The sequence below is a fragment of the Dendrobates tinctorius genome, unplaced genomic scaffold, assembly GCF_039654945.1.
Source record: "Dendrobates tinctorius isolate UK_male_01 unplaced genomic scaffold, ASM3965494v1 ptg000031l, whole genome shotgun sequence".
NCBI lineage: Eukaryota > Metazoa > Chordata > Amphibia > Anura > Dendrobatidae > Dendrobates > Dendrobates tinctorius.
Genome location: NW_027361699.1, coordinates 7483819 through 7497295, shown reverse-complemented (window position 1 = coordinate 7497295; position 13477 = coordinate 7483819).

The following is a 13477-nucleotide window of genomic DNA, read 5'->3' as shown; positions in this document are numbered from 1 at the left end:
AATGAGAAAATAATTTTGTTAAATATCCTTTGCCGAGTTGAGCGAGAAGATATCAACCATAATAAGAAAGCTGCTTTCTGTCCAGACAGTGCAACCCACTGTCCACAGTTTCCTACTCCAGTAAGCCAAGATGAAAGTGCCTATTGTCTGCAAACTGTACTAATTGTAAAAAGATACTCTGCGCAGTAAGCATAATAATTATCCAAGAAAAAAACAAGCAAAGGCAATCAAGTGAGGAATGAAAAGAATAAAAACACTGGCGGACAAAGCAACCCAAGAATGAAATTAATATTCATAATGGAATGTCACTCAGAAGTTCCCTCATTCAAGGCATCGTTGTGGCATACAAGAGGCCATTGTCTCCTTAGAAGAAAAATCAGAATCTGAAGAGAAGAGCAAAAATCTCATGTAGCAGTGGAGAGAGGAAAACAGGCTTTTCTTGTGCTAGACACTTGTTACTGGTTCCACTCTTCCAAGCTAAGAAAACTTCTGCCCTGCTTTTCTTTACCGGTAACATTACATTTGGTTTGAAGATCCACCCTCCCTATCACAGCTGCGATAATATCAGCAAAAAAAAGCCACGCTCTAGCAAACAATAAGAGGGAAAAGGATGGAATATGCATAGCCTCATTAAGTAAATTTAATTACGCCAGGCGGAATATTAATTGTTGGTCGCTCCAATTAGTCTATTCACCGTAAGGAAGGAGGACTTTGAATTAAAGAGAAGTGCTGGGGACAAACGCATACTGATGAGGAGGCTGCGCTCAATGTGACACAATGCATTTTTTAATAATTATTAAGAGGAAAACAGCATAAAGAAACAGATTGCTCAGTTTTAAGATCAACTCAAGAACAATTAGTCAACGGGGATGTGATGACATAGCTGCCTGTGACTCTACCCTGTGCTCCATTCACACATGACTCAGCCTGGCAAGTGCAGTAAAATTAGCATTTTTTTTCTCAGTTCTTTGGAAAAAAAAAAATAAGAGAACTCACTGTATTTTTTTTCAAAGGAGGGCCAGAGCAACATCAACAATAGAGGAGAGAAATCCTATCTAACCCACTGATAAAGACTGTACATGGTCGCTGAACTTGAGCTGACAGTGAACTTCATAACACGTGCATTTCAACAATGAAGGAGGAGTTCAACGGTAAAAAAAAACTTACGGAGGAGGAAAAATTATGTTATCTTGCCAACTTACCATCCACCAGGTCCTGGCTGACATGTCATAACATAATTGCCATTTTATGGAGCTGTCCGAAGCTTTCCCAGCCATTTTGCTGTCAGCAACCTTCATCAGATGCAGCTCAAAGGGGAGATAAGACACCTAATCAAGAAACCATCAGCAGTGGCTTGCTAGGCTACATGTAGGCCAATCCTTATCAGGCTGCATCATGGGAAAAGCTCCTTTATTAGCAAGAACTCCAACCTCTGATATAACGGCAAGAAACAGCTTTTTTTTTCTTCCTTTGTCTGAGGGGATTGGTGAAACTATCATGTGTTCATGTGTATCATATGCACCAAGAATTAAGTAACTTGTAAGTGGGCGTCTAACTAATTTGCCTTCCCATGTGGACTAAACTTTATTTGCATTTCCATCTGTTGAATATTGTTTGACGTGGTTCACGGTTCGCAAACACAAGATAAAGAGGGGAAAAAGCAAAAGGGAGAGGGAAGGGTTTAATTATGTGGGATATAATTGTTCAGCATTAATACCTCCCACCCCCATCTAGACATCTCTATTCTGCTATTACAAGATGGGCTTGGCTAAGATGTCACTTTTACGAACGTGAACACACAGGTAGTTACTGCGACACAGCTCAAAATTGCCAAAAGCTCGAAATCTCTTCTAAAGAGTGGGCACATATTGAAACAATGTAGCCATTTGTTAACAATTTAACCCATTTGTGATCTGTCCTGAAAAGTTTATAAAGAATTTTCTGTGTCTGATGCAGTGAAACTTACGTAGAGTGTGGAATTCCGACAGTGAATTCAGAGATGCAAATAAGAAAGTAATCAAGATTTACAGGTGGTTTAAGTGAGTCATGTAGAAAACAACCAGTAAAATAAATCACAACAATTGTATTAACTAACTACTAACAGGTGAACTAAACAAAAAGAAATAACAAATGAGATAAAAAGAAAAAGTTTTTAATTTGTTGTACATAATGTATGCCACCACCAAACGCTACACCAAGACTTTTTGAAGTATGACTTTTAATGAGTGATTTTCCAGACACTTCTAAAATGTTAGGAATTTTAGGATCACTCTATGGAAAATAGTAACTACTGCTTTATAAAATTGCTCAGATATTCTTGCATGTAGCAAATACAAAAAAGAAATAGCTGCATTAAGCATTTTCAATGTAATCCTATAAACAGCAATTCTAAGGAATTACTAAGATTAAGATCTTTTTAGCTTTTTTTTGTAGGAACACTAAAATGTCAAAGCAAAGCACATGTTAAAAAAGTATATATATACACATACACACACACACACACACACACACACACACACACACACACACAGTGAGTATGGAAAGTATTCAGACCCCTTTAAATTTTTCACTCTGTTTCATTGCAGCCATTTGGTAAATTCAAAAAAGTTCATTTTTTCTCATTAATGTACACTCTGCACACCATCTTGACTGAAAATAAAAACAGAAATGTAGAAATTTTTGCAAATTTATTTAAAAAGAAAAACTAAAATATCACATGGTCATAAGTATTCAGACCCTTTGCTCAGACACTCATATTCAAGTGATCCTCCTTGAGATGGTTCTACTCCTTCATTGGAGTCCAGCTGAATTTCATTAAACTGATTGTACTTGATTTGTAAAGGCACACACCTGTCTATATAAGACTTCACAGCTCACAGTGCATCTAGTATTGTGAAGAAAGAGGGAGACACAAGCGCAATATAGGGTCTTATCCCACAAATAAAGTAAGCGGTTTGACAAAAAACTGCTCACCTGGTAGTAGGTATTCAAAGCATGTATAGATAAGGGCTGCTGCAGATCCACAAGTCGGTCACCGACCATCTGAAACAGAGCTCTGCAAAGGAATACATGGATTTCGTCCGCGCTGCCCAAATGATGAAATTCCAGAAGGTTGATAGAGTTTGACAGTGGTTTATTCTACGTGTTTCAAGGTTTTTTGCAATCTCTTTTTCAAGAAATACCACATGAAGCATACATAGGTGGTGCATTAAGTACACACAGATTTGGTACTTAATGCACCACCTATGTATGCTTCATGTGGTATTTCCTGAAGAAGAGGTTGCAAAAAACCTTGAAACACGTAGAATAAACCACTGTCAAACTTTATCAACCTTCTGGAATTTCATCATTTGGGCAGCGCGGACAAAATCCTCGTATTCCTTTGCAGAGCTCACAGTGCATGTCAGACCAAAAGAGAATCATGAGGTCAAAGGAACTGGCCAAGGTGCTCAGAGGCAGAATTGTGGCAAGGCACAGATCTGCTAAGGATACAAAAGAATTTCTGAAGTACTCAAGGTTGCTAAGAGCACAGTGACCTATATAATCCTTAAATGGAAGAAGTTTTGGACCACCAGAAGTATTCCTAGACCTTGCCGTCCAGTCAAACTGAGCAATCATGGGAGAAGAGCCTTGGTGAGAGAGGTAAAGAAGAACCCCAGGATCACTGTGGCTGAGCTCACAGATGCAGTAGGGAGATGGGAGAAAGTTCCACAAAGTCAACTATCACTGCAGCCCTCCACCAGTCGGGCCTTCATAGCAGAGTGGCCCGACAGAAGCCTCTCCTCAGTGCAAGACATATAAAAGCCCGCATAGAGTTAGCAAAAAAACACATGAAGGACTCCCAGACTATGAGAAATAAGATTCTCTGGTCTGATGAGGCGAAAATACAACTTTTTGGTGATAATTCTAAGCAGTATGTGTGGAGAAAACCAGTCACTGCTCATCACCTCCCCAATACAATCCCAACAGTGAAACATGGTGGTGGCAGTATCATGCTATGGGGATGTTTTTCAGCTGCAGGGACAGGATGACTGGTTGCAATTGAAGGAAACATGAATGCAGCCAAGTACAGAGACTACCTCTTCCTGAGTGCTCTGAACCTCAGACTTGGCCGGAGGTTCTCCTTCCAACAAGACAATGACCCTAAGCACACAGCTAAAATAACAAAGGAGTAGCTTCAGAACTCTGTGACCATTCTTGACTGGCCCAGCCAGAGCCCTGACCTAAACCCAATTGAGCATCTCTGAAGAGACCTAAAAATGGCGGTCCACCAACGTTCACCATCCAAATTGATGGAACTGGAGAGGATCTGCAAGGAAGAATGGCAGAGGATCCCTAAATCCAGGTGTGATAAACTTGTTGCATTATTCCCAAGAAGACTCATGGCTGTGCTAGCTCAAAAGGGTGCGTCTAATCAATACTGAGCAAAGGGTCTGAATACTTATGACCATGTGATATTTCAGTTTTTCTTTTTTAATAAATTTGCAAAAATGTCTACATTTCTGTTTTTTTTTCAATCAAGATGAAGTGCAGAGTGTAGATTAATGGGAAAAAAATGAACTTTTTTGAATTTACCAAATGGCTGCAATGAAACAAACAGTGAAAAATTTAAAGGGGTCTGAATACTTTCCGTAACCATTGTATAACCAGTGCTACTGTGCAAAAGTATTAGGCAGGTGTGGAAAAATTCTATAAAGAGAAATTGATTTAAAAAATAGAAGTGTTAATAGTTTATTTTATCACTTAACATAATGTAAAGTGAATGAACAAAATAAACATCTAAATCAAATCAATTTTGGTGTGACCACCCTTTACCTTCAAAACCTCATTAATTCTTCTACAGTCATGGCCAAAAGTATTGACACCCCTGCAATTCTGTCAGATAATACTCAGTTTCTTCCTGAAAATGATTGCAAACACAAATTCTTTGGTATTATTATCATCATTTAATTTGTCTTAAATGAAAAAACACAAAAAGAATTGTCCTAAAGCCAAATTGGATATAATTCCACACCAAACATAACAAAGAGGGTGGACAAAAGTATTGGCACTGTTCGAAAAATCATGTGATGCTTCTCTAATTTGTGTAATTAACAGCACCTATAACTTACCTGTGGCACCTAACAGGTGTTTGCAATAACTAAATCACACTTGCAGCCAGTTGACATGGATTAAAGTTGACTCAACCTCTGTCCTGTGTCCTTGTGTGTACCACATTGAGCACAGAGAAAAGAAAGAAGACCAAAGAACTGTCTGAGGACTTGATAAACCAAATTGTGAGGAAGCATGAGCAATCTCAAGGCTACAAGTCCATCTCCAAAGACCTGAATGTTCCTGTGTCTACCGTGCGCAGTGTCGTCAAGAAGTTTAAAGCCCATGGCACTGTGGCTAACCTCCCTAGATGTGGCCGGAAAATAAAAATTGACAAGAGATTTCAACGCAAGATTGTGCGGATGTTAGATAAAGAACCTCCACTAACATCCAAACAAGTTCAAGCTGCCCTGCAGTCCGAGGGTACAACGGTGTCAACCCATACTATCCGTCGGCATCTGAATGAAAAGGGACTGTATGGTAGGAGACCCAGGAAGACTCCACTTCTTACTCCGAGACATAAAAAAGCCAGGCTGGAGTTTGCCAAAACTTACCTGAAAAGGCCTAAAACATTTTGGAAGAATGTTCTCTGGTCAGATGAGACAAAAGTAGAGCTTTTAGGGCAAAAGCATCAACATAGAGTTTACAGGAGAAAAAAGAGGCATTCAAAGAAAAGTACACGGTCCCTACAGTCAAACATGGCGGAGGTTCCCTGATGTTTTGGGGTTGCTTTGCTGCCTCTGGCACTGGACTGCTTGTCCGTGTGCATGGCATTATGAAGTCAGAAGACTACCAGCAAATTTTGCAGCATAATTTAGGGCCCAGTGTGAGAAAGCTGGGTCTACCTCAGAGGTCATGGGTCTTCCAGCAGGACAATAACCCAAAACACACTTCAAAAAGCACTAGAAAATGGTTTGAGAGAAAGCACTGGAGACTTCTAAGGTGGCCAGCAATGAGTCCAGACCTGAATCCCATAGAACACCTGTGGAGAGATCTAAAAATGGCAGTTTGGAGAAGGCACCCTTCAAATATCAGGGACCTGGAGTAGTTTGCCAAAGAAGAATGGTCTAAAATTCCAGCAGAGCATTGTAAGAAACTCATTGATGGTTACCGGAAGCGTTTGGTCGCAGTTATTTTGGCTAAAGGTTGTGCAACCAAGTATTAGGCTGAGGGTGCCAATACTTTTGTCCGGCCCATTTTTGGAGTTTTGTTTGAAATGATCAATGTTTTGCTTTTTGCTTCATTCTCTTTTGTGTTTTTTCATTTAAGACAAATTAAATGAAGATAATAATACCAAAGAATTTGTGTTTGCAATCATTTTCAGGAAGAAACTGAATATTATCTGACAGAATTGCAGGGGTGTCAATACTTTTGGCCATGACTGTATGTGCAAACAGTTTTTGAAAGGACTTGGCTAGAAGGTTGTTCCAAATATCTTGGAGAGCTAACCACAGATCTTCTGTGGAAGTAGGCTTGTGCAGATCCTTCTATCTCTCTTCATGTAATCCCGGACAGACTTGATGATGTTGAAATCAGGGCTTTGTGGGAGACATATCATCACTTTCAGGACTCCTTGTTTCTCTTTATGCTGAAGATGATTTTTAATGACAGTAGCTGTATGTTTGGGATTGTTGTCCTGCTGCAGAATAACTTTGTAGCTATCTCCCTGATGGTATTGCTTGAGCAAGTATCTGTCTGTACTTCTCAGCACTGAGGACACCATTAATTCTGACTAAATTCCAAACCCCATTTACTGACAGACAGCACCAAACTTGCAAAGAATCTCCATCATGCTTTGCTGTTACCTGCAGGCACTCATTAGTAGCCCTTTAGCAAATTGCTTTCTGTTATAGCCAAATATTTCACATTTTGACTCAACAGTACAGAGCACATGCTACCATTTTTCTGCACCTTAGTCCCTATGTTTTTCTGCATAGTTGAGTTGCTTTGCCTTGTTTCCATGACAAAGGAATGGCTTTTTGTCTGCAATTCTTCCATGACAAACACTTCTGGCAAATATGTCTGAAAAGTAAATGGATTTAGCTAAATCCCACTGGAAGCTGCCTGTCCTGAGCTGGTGGCACTGCTGGACATTTTCTGATTTTGAAGGGAAGAAAACAGGGTGTGTCTTTCATCCGCTACACTAAATTTCATTGGCTGACCTTTGCGTCTATGAACCTCAATATTACCCATTTCTTGATGCTTCTTTAAAAGAATATGAATGACACATCTCAATTCTTAGATATCTTTGCCCGGGAAGCACCTTATTGGTGCAGCAGTATAAGTACCTTGTTTCTTGTTGCTGTGCTTAGTCTTGCTATGTTACATGACCTGTGACATGAAAATGGCTTTCACAACCTCACCTTTGTAACAGAGCTTGTCTGTTCCTCATCATATTTTAAACCTTCTATAAGGCTGTTTCTGTTTCATTTATTGACTGTGTATCAACCTTACAGAACAACATGATGATTGCTATAACCTATTTGTTATAACTGGTGACTTATACACCTTTCTATACTCCTACGAAATCCTTGTCTTTGTTCATATGTACCTAGAAGAATTGATGCTGCTGTGTTCACATCAAATAGAGATTTTTTCGACTTCTCATTTGTTCATTCACTTTGCTTTTTTTTTTATAAAGAAAAACCATTAACACTTCTATTTTTTAAAGCATTCTTACTTTGTAACACTTTTCCACACCTGCCTAAAACTGTTATATATTCTATATATCATAAAAAACACGTAGAAGTCCACGATATGAAAGCCTTAAGCAAGCCAAACTCAAGTTATTGAAAGCGTTCAGGAAATGGAGGTACATCTTTGCTCTTATAAGTGAATATTGAAACTTAGGATCTTGATTTACCTTTTGTTCGCTGGTCTGGATAACTAGTTCCCTGGAGAAAAATGCACAAATTGATTAAGATGCATGCGCTTGTTAATGCATTTGACGCATTTTTTAACCAAGGCCAATTTTAGCTTTCTTGATTCCGGAGGTAAAAATTTAAAAAAGTGCCCCTCCCTGAAGTGCAATATAAACCTGCAGTGATAAAGAACAATTCCGCTATGAATTGTACAAACATTTGACACCATTTCCAAAATGCCTTAATTCTGGTGAAAACTGATATATCGGGGCCTATCTGTTTTCACTTTAATACCTGCATTTTCAGCAGTTCCCTATTATTTGCAGTATCCCTAAGGCTACGTTCAGATTACTTTATTTTTTGTCCAAGTGCTGTCTGTACTAGTAGCAATGTTATTCAATGTGGCCATTCAAATAACTTTTTTTATTATCCTCACGGACAGAATGTCTGAGAGAAAAAAATTGCAGAATGCACTAACCATCTTCTTAGATGAAATTCACCTATTCAGCCACACAGCATCTGATTTGTATGAATACATTGCAATTCTTAATATAGGAAACTGTTTTTGGACTTAAAAGTTTTATTCATTGTTGATGTATAAAAATGGATGCCATTTGGACACCAAAAACTCATACATTATTACTGGATGAAAATCTGATGATTTTTTCATAAAGTTGTGCCTTACCCAAATTTTTCTTTGTACAAAAAAATGGAAGCAAAACTGCTTCCACACTTTATTACCAGAATATCAAATATTTCTGGTGCCTATAGTTTGACAATAGGAAGGCAGAAGCGATTGTTGTATTTCGTATAACACCCTTATTTTTCCTGTTTTCTGAAAATACACAGTAGGTGAATCCTGAAATGTGTTTCCTTCACTTTGGAGAATAAGTGTTGGGAATTTTTGATGCATGTAAGGAGAGCAGCTTGGCTAATATAAAAAACATCATAGAAGAAAAGTCCACAATTACCAATACCTGGTCACCACAGTAATACACAGCGAAATGCAAATGGCCCCAATGATAAAAGACAAGGGTAGCACAGGTGCAAAATACTGATGGATACCCATGAGGTGAGCATGTGCTTAGTATTATAGGTGCACACTGGTAAGATTTCTATAAAGTGCCAATCACACAGATACGTGTAGTGCGCCATGCCTGGTTCCACCTTATTGATAACGCTCATATTACTACATCAGGCAGGCTGTCCAGTACTATATAAGTGCACCACACAAGGACTATCACCCTACTTGCCTCAACAGCATTGCAGAGCCTGTTTGGCTACTAGGCGTACATTAGCTAATTGCATTTAAAGAGGGTTTTCCAGGCTTAATTTATTGATAGCTCATTCTTAGGACAGGTCATAAAAAACAGATGAGTGGTGGTCCCATGTCTGGCATCCTCATCGATCAGCTATTTTCATCTCTGGTTAATAGCCAGACATAAACAATGAACATTGACCACTGTTTAGTGGTCAATCCAGGATACTGTATGTATCTCAGCTCCAGTAACTGAGCTGCAGTTCATAGGAATGACTTTTAGACAGTCAACAGCGCTCTTCGGCGCCATTCACTGTTTACATTCATCCACCAGAGCTAATCAGTGGGAGTACCGAGTGTTGGACCCCACACCATCCTGATATTGAGGACCTATCCCAATGATAGGTCACCAATATAGTAGGCCTAGAATTCCTTTATATCAAGCTGCCAGAGCTAATTGGTGGGGGTGTCGGGTGCTGTACCCCCCATAATTCTGATACTCATTACTTATAACAATGAAAGGTCAGCAATATTTTAAGCCTGGACTCGCTTTTCCTTTATTTTTCTAATATAAAAATGAAGTTACACAAAAGAAAGACCCTTAACTTAAGGGGATTTGGGTGCCTTTTTGTAAAGATGTAAAATCATCTGTATTGGAAAAATTGTAAAAGAATGATAAAAGGTAAATGTGTTAATTTATGGAGCTTTGATAATAAGTAGGTGAAATAATTATAAACTGGCTTAGGGGTATGTGCACACATATGCAGAAAATTCCTGACTGAAAACCGGACTCCTTCCAAGAAAACACGCGTTTTTTTGCGTGATTTTTGCGCGTTTTTTATACGTCTTTTTCCGAAGTGTCCCCAGTGTCATAGAAAATAGTTAGAAGTGTGGATTTTTCTGTGAAATTAATGAGCATGCTGCGTTTTTTACCGCGATGCGTTTTTTTCGCAGGAAAAACACATCAATATGCACAAAAAGTGCAGAATTCCTTAAAATGAATGGGATGCTTTTTGTAAGCATTTTTTAAGCATTTTTGCCAGTAAAAACGCTTAAAAAACGCGAAAAAAACTCCCGTGTGCACATGCCCTAATAGTTAGGTCATAATGGCGTCTGTGTACAACAGGATGATGGTTGCCTAATTATTGCAGGTAATGACCATTAGCAAAAATCAGGATATTGTGTGATGAGGCAGAAAGTGAAAGTAACTCCATCCACATATAGGGCAAATTTAAATGTGTTGCCTTTTTGAAGCATGGTAGATTGAAATAACTTCATGCTACATTATTTATGAGATTGTAAACCTGATCTCAAAATTGGACCCATGAGTTAAAAATCAAGATTAACCAAAGCTGAGTGATGAGTTATGATGTTCAGTGTACCTTTATTATGTATTCAATTATAATGAAATAAAAGCTCAAAGTGAAGATGTCCTGTTGATCATCTGATCGTGATGGGTCCATGTCTGAATCCCCTACATTCACTATGGAAAGATAAAGATAAATATAACATTACATCGTGCACATTTAAAGGGAACCTGTCACCAGAAATAACGCTATTAACTTGGAGATATTGAGTTAATCTGCAGTTTAACAACATTATGTTGTTGCCCGGTGCCTGCACGCAGCCGAATGCACTGGACAGCATAATAATGCTGTTAACCTGCAGATTAACCCAATATCTGCAGGTTAACAGCATTATTTCTGGTGAAAGGCTCCCTTTAAGTGAATAGATAAGTCGAATTTGGGGCACAATTACAGCATTTTAAGGGAACCTGTCAGCAAAAAAAATATAGCTAAATAAAAAATAATTCAGTATTTATTTTAAACATGTTCGTCTGTCAAGCTGGAAGAGCAGCTACAGGGAGAAAATGAAGTTTTATTATTTACCCGCTTGCTTGCAGTCATCGGGGCGGTGCAGGGTGATGTAACAATCATGGCTCACTACACAGCGAGTGTGACTGTAATCACTCCCCGGCATCCTAACTGACATCCAGCTATGCAGTATGTGCAGGACAGGTTGTCAGTCATTGAGCAGTAAGAAGAAAGAGTGCTACACACAGTTTCCCCCACACTAATCACACACTGCCATATAGTGTTCAAATATACATACGTTAGAATGCCTCGTTACCAAAATGCCATGCACTGTCAAAATAAAACTTTCATACACTGGCCAAGCATCAACTGTAAAGAAATCTAATGGCTCTTTGGACGGGCCTACTGGCTATATATTGTCACCTTTCTACTCACAGAGAATGTTCACTAATATGATCATTCTATCCATAGAATATGAAATTGATGGGGGTGCAGCACCTCTTTACACACGACAATGTGCTGCTGGCAACTATTATTTGTATAAAAACCATTGCACCCGACGAATGAGCATTTTGCTCGTTCATAGGGCAACAATTGCTGGACTGTTTAGATGGCGTGATCATCTGGAATAAGCATCACTATGAACTCTCAATTATGGTCTTATCTAAATGCAATTGATTACTAATTAATACTGTAATACAGATAATAGGATTCCCGTGTGAGCAGATATGTCTGATCTGCCCTCGTTACATAACCCAATGGCACTTGCAGGCAATTACAGCAACAATCATATGGATAGGGCCCGGGATTATTGACTCTTTACTCAATGGTTGCTTGATGCATTAATATGGGTTTGAAAGTGTTAGAAACGGCGGAACGCACTAAATAAAAATAAATGATAAAGTGCGTTCGCCGCTCGGGGTCCACCGTGCAGTGGGAGACCGCAGAATGTGAGGCTCTGGATATTCCTGCAGAGCAGATGCAGAAACCTGACGCTCGGAAGCCAGTGTCCGAAAACGAACAGCATACTGGCTAACCGAGAGAGATCTCAGAGTTAATGCAAGTAGCTGAAGGGAGGTATCGTGCGTGACCCGTGGTCCCAGGAAGACCTGCTTGATAGATGTTAAGAACTGAGCAGCAGTCCGAGCCTCTGGGTCACCACGCTCCCATAGTGGCGTGGCCCACTCCAACGCCCTGCACGACAGTAGGGAAACAAAAAACCCCACCTTAGCCCGTTCCGTAGGGAATCGCGCAGGCAGTAACTCCAGCTGGATAGAGCACTGGCTCATGAAACCCCTACAGGAGGCACAATCGTAGAAAATGTATCTGGCAACGGGAGGCGGGAAACTGTCGGCGCAGGGGAGGACGTGGACATACGTGAAACCGCCTCTGTGATTGCCTGTACTGCAGCCTCAGTAGATTTTGCAGCTGAGATAGCACTCTCAAGAGTAGCCAACCGGCCCTCTAGCTGCCGGATGTACTGTAGGAGTTGCTGCTGATCTGCCATTACTAGCCAGACCCTGGCGCTAGTATAATGTTAGGAACGGCGGAACGCACTAAATAAAAATAAATAATAAAGTGCATTCGCCGCTCGGGGTCCACCGTGCAGTAGGAGACCGCAGAATGTGAGGCTCTGGATTCCTGCAGAGCAGATGCAGAAACCTGACGCCTAACAGAAAGATTCCAGGGAAATGTACGTTTAGCTATGAATCTGTCAATCCGCAATTAAAACTTCAAAGAATTTTCTGGGTTTACTAAAGTAAGGAAATGTATAAAATAAATCAACAACAACCACTTACCCTTTAAATCCCCAACTGTTCAAGCATCACTGCTGTAGTGGTTCCACCGGTATATGGTGGTCACCTCCAGAAGTAATTACTGCAAGTATTTCCATCAGTCAACTGACCACTGCCGTTACTGGCCACTGAGGTTGGACGTCATCATTTCTGGAACGGGTCTATAAAACTAATGTCAATTCATTAATTACAAATTTTCTAGTTCTCTGCTGTCAGTAAATGAAACATCCTTATTTTCCTCCCGCTTTCACCATAAAGTCAAGGTTTTAATACTGTAAATCTAGTCGTACTAAAAGCTGAGATACAGATACAATTTATTTTTTTGTTGCTTTTCACTGATAGAACAGGAACCATTACAGACTATGCGTCTTTTCACATGTCCTTATATTTTTGGCAGATTATGTGTCCGTGAAAGAATATCACAGAGCCGCTTGTTTTTGATCCACGGTCACAAACCAAAATTGCCATACATGTCTACGAGTCTGAAAATCATGGACAATGCACGGATGACATCAGTGTAAAGTCCTTGTGTGATTACCACTGTAATGTGTAAGAGAAACATTATTTATTTTTTAATATGAAAAAAATTCACTGTTGAAACGCTGATGGTAAAAATTGAGCAAACACTGATGTACAATATTCCGCGTTTTTACATCT